Raw genomic sequence first — 6,334 nt, 5'->3', positions numbered from 1 at the left:
ATTAGCATTGTAGTTGTTTAGACATCTCCATCAAAATGTATGACAGAGCCTTTTTTTCTTTTGAAGTCATAGCTCATTACTCACTTGTCAAAATAAGACTAATGATCAGGAGAAAATTACTGAGAAATTTGTTTTTGTTCAGTGAATAAGTTGGCTGGAATTTGCTGTAAGGGCGGTTTTTTTTATTTAATTAGCCACAGAGGTGGTCAGTGCCGTTAAATAAAACCTTATTCTTGTGCTATGTGACCCGTATTTAACCTGCAAACTAATCATTTAGGAGCCGTCCTGAATGTTTTTATTTTAATTTTTGTGTAAAATTATGGCAAATATTTTTAGCCATTACAGGTCAGACCACCTTAAAATTAAGGACATAAGGTTATTTCTTAAGGACAGAAATAAATTACTATAATATAATTCATAATATTTTAATATTTGTAATTAGAACAACAATCAATCAATCAAGATAATGTTGCTATAATATAATATTCTGGTTGGCTAGGTTCCAAAAAAGTCAGTATGAATGGAAAGTGGACTAAAGTAGACCCAAAAGATAAAGAATTTAAACATTTGTAATTAGTTTTATTTTAAAATAATTATAAAATTGTGAATACTCCTGTGCAATATTTGTTTACAAAGCCTCAAAGGAAGTAGTTCATTTTATTGTATAACTGCAAGTTCAGTGTGAATAAATGACTTGATGTGTATTAAGCTTAAATTGTAAGTGACGTGAACAAAACAGACAATTTAATCATTAATCACAGGTAAATGTTAGCCAAAATGTCATTTTTGTAACAGCCCTAGGTAGAAGGTATAAAAAGGAAAGGATGTATTTATGTGAGAGTACTATCTCATTTTTGTGGGTTGCTCAAGTAAGTAATTGCCTACTAAAGAACCAATGAGTAGCAAGGTGCCGGGAAAATTATTTGTTTGATGTGGTGAACACAGCCAAGGGCTATGACTAAAAGGGAGGAAGTTTAATCCACACTCACAGGTGTGTCACACCTTTGTTACCATCTCTGAAGTTCACAAGGGACTCTGAGACAAAGGCCAGAGTTCCATGTGCCCATTGGAGCCTGGAGAACAATACAGTGACTATGACTTACTAATCCCTGTGGATCGCTGACAGCTCAAGCCTAAAGCCACACTAGGCCTCATCTTTGCTCTGAGCAGTGTCTGTGAACCAAAGCAATGGGAACAGGGAGTATTTATAGTAGCCTATAGTAGCCAGAGTCTAGTCAAAAGAGGTGAACCAAAAGCCATTGTGAGAGAAAAAAATTATCCCTATTGTCAACCAGTGGCCACCATTGTAGCATCACTTGATGGATGAGAAAGTATGTGTCTGGAGGGGAAATGGCTCGCTGACTGCATGAAAGATTTTCAGGCAGCCCATAGATATTGGTAATGAAACTGTCCCATAAAGAATGGAAAGAAAAAGAGAAAGAAGGAAAGGATGTTCCATTGCAGTTCCTCTTTCAGAAGGCAGGTGTCTGTCTAAGTTGATAACCTTATCTATCCTGGACAGAACTGCACCTTATAAAAGTCTAAACAACATTTCAGTCCATTTTGTGACTGTAAAAATAAAAAGATTTTTACAAAGAAAAGAAAGGCACCATTTGATGTTCCTCAGACTGCCAAACTGGAGGAACCCTCAAGAGAATGCTGGTGTACTGGTGTTCCAACAAGGCTTTTTGACTAGCCTAAACAGCAAGACTTCCTTGGCTTAGCGGAATTACCAGAAAAAGAATATTGGTCGACCAGCTGCACCAGCTACATTTTCCTGGTAAAAAATGTGGCCGTGCAGGTCCACCAGCTAGACCAGCACTAACCAGTTTTGACTAGCATGGGAATTACATGTTGGTTAAGATGGTCTTTTCAGAAGGGTGAAGGAACAATTGACAGTCTTTAGAGTTTAAAGGAACTTTTGAGTTCCATTTTGTAAGCTCCTCTAGACTGATCTCACTGTGTATTCTGCAACAGTCGGTCAAAAGTTGCTTAGCTGAAATTGTTCTGTATTTACCGAAATTCAAATCACTGCCCCTCCAGTGGCCGAAGCTGGAAGTGTTGTTGAACGTACAAGCTCCAGTTTCCGGGTGAAATAACCACAGATTGGCATCAAAAGTATGTTTTATTTTTGTAAATTGTAAATGATGTAATACAGTGAACAGGATTGCATATTTTCTTAACTCCACCACCTAACCCCAAACCTAAACCTGACCTAAAGTGGAGTTAAATGTAATTTTAGAGCAAAAATGCTACCTCTATATTGCACTCACCATTGTTTATTTGTTTGAATTTTTTATGTTCCCATTGGACCAGAACCTGTGTCTTGGAGGTTGCTTGTGCAACACACTATCAGTAGCACTAGAAGGAAATATTCTCAACCTTAAACTGGTGCGAAAATGTCTGATTGGGGATGGTGCTTGTTAGTTACTCGACTGAATGGGGCAATATGAGGGTACATGAACTTTCCGAAACAACATGTCAATTTCCAGTGTGATCATGTTGGCTCCTCGGTGAACTGCCCACTTCCAAAAGGTTTCACCAGTGTGGCATTCTGAGGAACCTCAAATGGTGCCTCCTTTTTTTTTTTTTTTTTTTTTTTTTTTACTTTTACAGTGGGTACTTTTTGAACAGAGCATTGGTGATTATATTCTGTACCATCTTCGTGTTGTGAAAGCTGACACCTGGAACATTTTCACAGGTGACATTATTCTGAAACACACCTTAGCCCTGGAGAAAAGACATTTTGTTTTGCACAACAAAATGTGCACCATTGTGAACAACAATGCCATTCAGGAGCTTACCTAAACCCTTTTGTTTGGTCGACAAATGTTGAGGTTCCCTTCCTTTTCTTGTAACCAATGAGGAGAGAAGGGTGCATACCTCGCAAGAAAATATCAGTGCCCTGAATCGCTCTTCTAATCAGGACACTGGTCCTGATTAAAAGTGCGACACTGAATGTTTTTGCCAATGCCACTCCTCAGACTTACAAAATAATCAAGAAGAGAAGAAAGGAAAAAAGAAAAAAAAATGAAATAGAGGAAAAATAATCAATAGGAAGAGAGGGAACTGGTGAAATGTATTCTTGTCAGTGCTCGATCTCATCACCACCCCCCACACCCCTCCTCCTCTCCTCCCTTCCCTGGTTTGACCTTCCTCTGTGAGCACATCCAGCCACAAAGAGGCTCCATTCACTCGGGAGATAGAGCGCCTTGCTCTTGTTCGGAAACTCTATCACCTGCCTAAAAGAAAACTGTGTCATCTCCCCCAACTGTCCCAACAGGAAGTCTCCAGCCAAGCAGATCACACACCCTGTAATATTCACAGTGACCTTCAGAGCACCACCAAACTTTCTCACAGTCTCTCATGCTCTGTGACACTAATACTGACTACATTGAATCACGTTGTGGATTACACTGAGCACAAGGCAGTGACTTGGCACTATGAATTGGAAGCCATCTTCAAAGGAAGTGGACGGAAAAAGAGTGTGGCAAGGTTCTTGCAATTCCAGTGTAAACATAAAACATTTTCATATCCTCTTGTAGTAAATGTGAGAGTTTAGAAGGCCTATTTAGATCCAGCTATCGTTGTTAAATTCTATATTTATTTTATAAACTGGGCTGTTTTATTCCACAAAGTTTTTTTAATTGTACCTAGATAAAGCTAACAAGACATGAGATTACAGTAAATGGCCTACTTGTTTTGAATGAAACCAAAACAAAACAGATGTTAAACTGATAATCAAAGTAATAGGCTCTTTTTAAAATGTCTTCCTCTTTGCTGTTGAGTGAATGGATATTAGATAACAAATAAGCTCAGAATGTTCTCCAAATCTTGGCCCGCCATAGAATGCAGTTAGTGCTTTTGGTTAAACTACAAAGAAACCCTCCGTGAAGTGCTGTTGGCTTTGGACCTACAGTTCCTTCCTGTTCATGGAAATTTTTGTTTCTGAAATGTATTTTGGTCTGCAAAAATTTGGACTTCCTTGTGGGTTAATGCCCGAAAACACAGCTCCATATTAATGAAAATGTGTTCCATCTGAATAAAGGAAGGTTAAACATACAGAGTATTTCAAGAATTTACTTAAGCATTTTGGACGTTTTTTGCTCAACACAAACACAGAGAAAGAAAAGAGCAGATTGCTCAATTAAGCATTTACTGAAACAACATATTATTATTATGTGTAAATTACCAAAAAAAAAAAAAAAAAAAAAAAAGAAAACCTTACTGAAAGTGAGTGTCAAAATGAAGTTGCAGCTTTGTTGATTCAGAAATGAGGGCCTGTTTAATGGACTTTTCATAGTGTTGTATTATGGACCAATACTGATCTCTGTTGGCCATTTACAGAATTTTTAAAATGTTGGAATTACATTTCACTAAAATGTTTGTTTTAATTATTCCAGGTATAGAACTAAAACAAGATTAGGAAACTGTTCTGTAGTTTTTCTCCATACATGTAGTATTTTTAATTTTTTAATTTTTTTATTTTGAGTGCTATATCCACCTGTATAAATCATAACAAATGGGAAATATAATACCACATTTCACCTTTTCCTTTCAAAATGTGAAGGAAGGTTGAACTTGGCTGTGTTGCTGTCTGCAGATTTTATTAGTTTGGCCAATCAAACAAATTATAGGCCTGTTATGCATTATACTGTATACATGCTGTATGATATCCACAAGCAGCCCATCACCACTAGATGGAACTATTTAGGTTTTTATGTTATGACTAGGTTATGATGTGAATCTTATACTTAAAACAATGTATTTATTCAATTCTTATGATGCATGAAATGTACAGTATATTGTGCACACCCTTCTATAATGTATGCAATGAATAATCCGCTATGCTCTATTCATTTGTTCTCATAGATTCCAGTGGCATTCTGAAATAATGGTATATAACTGTACCAGGTAAAAGAGGATGACAAATCACAGTAGTTTATTGAGTCATGAATTCTAGCAGTGAGATAATGCTTTCCTCATTGTTAGCTCAGTGAACCCCAGAGCGCTCATCGTTGCAGTGGTCGAGAATGTGAGAGCCGTTTCTTAGCTGTCCTTGCCTGACAAAGTGCTTCATCTCCTGCGAGAGGATCTCAAGGGACCAGTTCAGTGTTCTGGGAAACTAACTGCTCGACAGCTGCAATCCTCCACAAACGTGATGAAAAGTCGGCTTCCTCTTCAAACTGCACAACATTTTAATTACCACTGTGCACATGGGCTCTTCCAACTTGGGCACAAGCTCACACAGTCTTTACAATCCAACCATTTTTGTAGCTCTGAAAGAATTAAGCGGGTTTCCACTGTCTTTAAAAACTTGGAAAGTTAAGGGAATTTTAAAATCGTAATTTCCATTCCTGGAAAAGTCGTGGAAATGAACAAAATCCTTAAAAGTTTTGAATGGAAATGTCAGTGGTGACTATACATTTTTCTGCTTGTCTTTAAAATATTTCAGTGACTAGAAATTGCTTTTGATGTTTTAATAAAATATACACCATTTTTTTATTTTATTTAAATTTCATAAGATTCCGTTAAATTTAATTGAGTAATCTTTAATTAAATAATATAATTATAATACATTTCGTAGCTGTCCTTAGCTGTCCTTGCCTGACATAGTGCTTCATCTTCTGCGAGTGGACCTCAAGGGACCAGTTCGATGTTCAATTTCATATAATAAAAAAAAAAAAAAAAAAAAAAAAAAGGCATAACTCATTTGCACCACCTCTTTGAAAATAACACTCTCAGCTTCCCAGATCTCTGCCAAAAGTTTGATATAGGAAAAGAGCAGTATTTACAATACAGACAGTTAAAAAGTGCAACAAAAGCAAAAATCAATATAACATATAATCCTCTCCATTCCACTCCACTTTTAGAAACTTTAAACAAGTTAACAAATGCACCCAAACTCTTTTCAAAATTATATAAAACTCTGGCATCTCATGATTCATCTATATCATTCCTCATCGATAAATGGGAAAAAGATCTTAGTATCACAACTAATACAAAGTTTTGGTCAAAAATGTGCAATTCCATCTTCGAAATCACTAAAAATACAAATTTACAATTAATTCAATACAAGATTATTCACAGAATATATATAACAGAACACAAATTGCACATAATGGGATTTAACACATCAGACAAATGTACACAGTGCTCACTCCAGGTAACAGATACTTACATCCATGCATTGTGGTTCTGTCCACCTGTATATCTCTTTTGGAAAAGGACCATCACAAAAATGTCACAAATATTTAAAATGAATATACCACTATGCCCAAGTATTTGTATCCTCAGTGATCTTTCCAAGCTAAAATTACCTGCTGAATCTACC

Source organism: Myxocyprinus asiaticus, chromosome 44 (assembly GCF_019703515.2).
Source record: "Myxocyprinus asiaticus isolate MX2 ecotype Aquarium Trade chromosome 44, UBuf_Myxa_2, whole genome shotgun sequence".
NCBI classification, from domain to species: domain Eukaryota; kingdom Metazoa; phylum Chordata; class Actinopteri; order Cypriniformes; family Catostomidae; genus Myxocyprinus; species Myxocyprinus asiaticus.
This window is presented reverse-complemented; position numbering follows the sequence as displayed.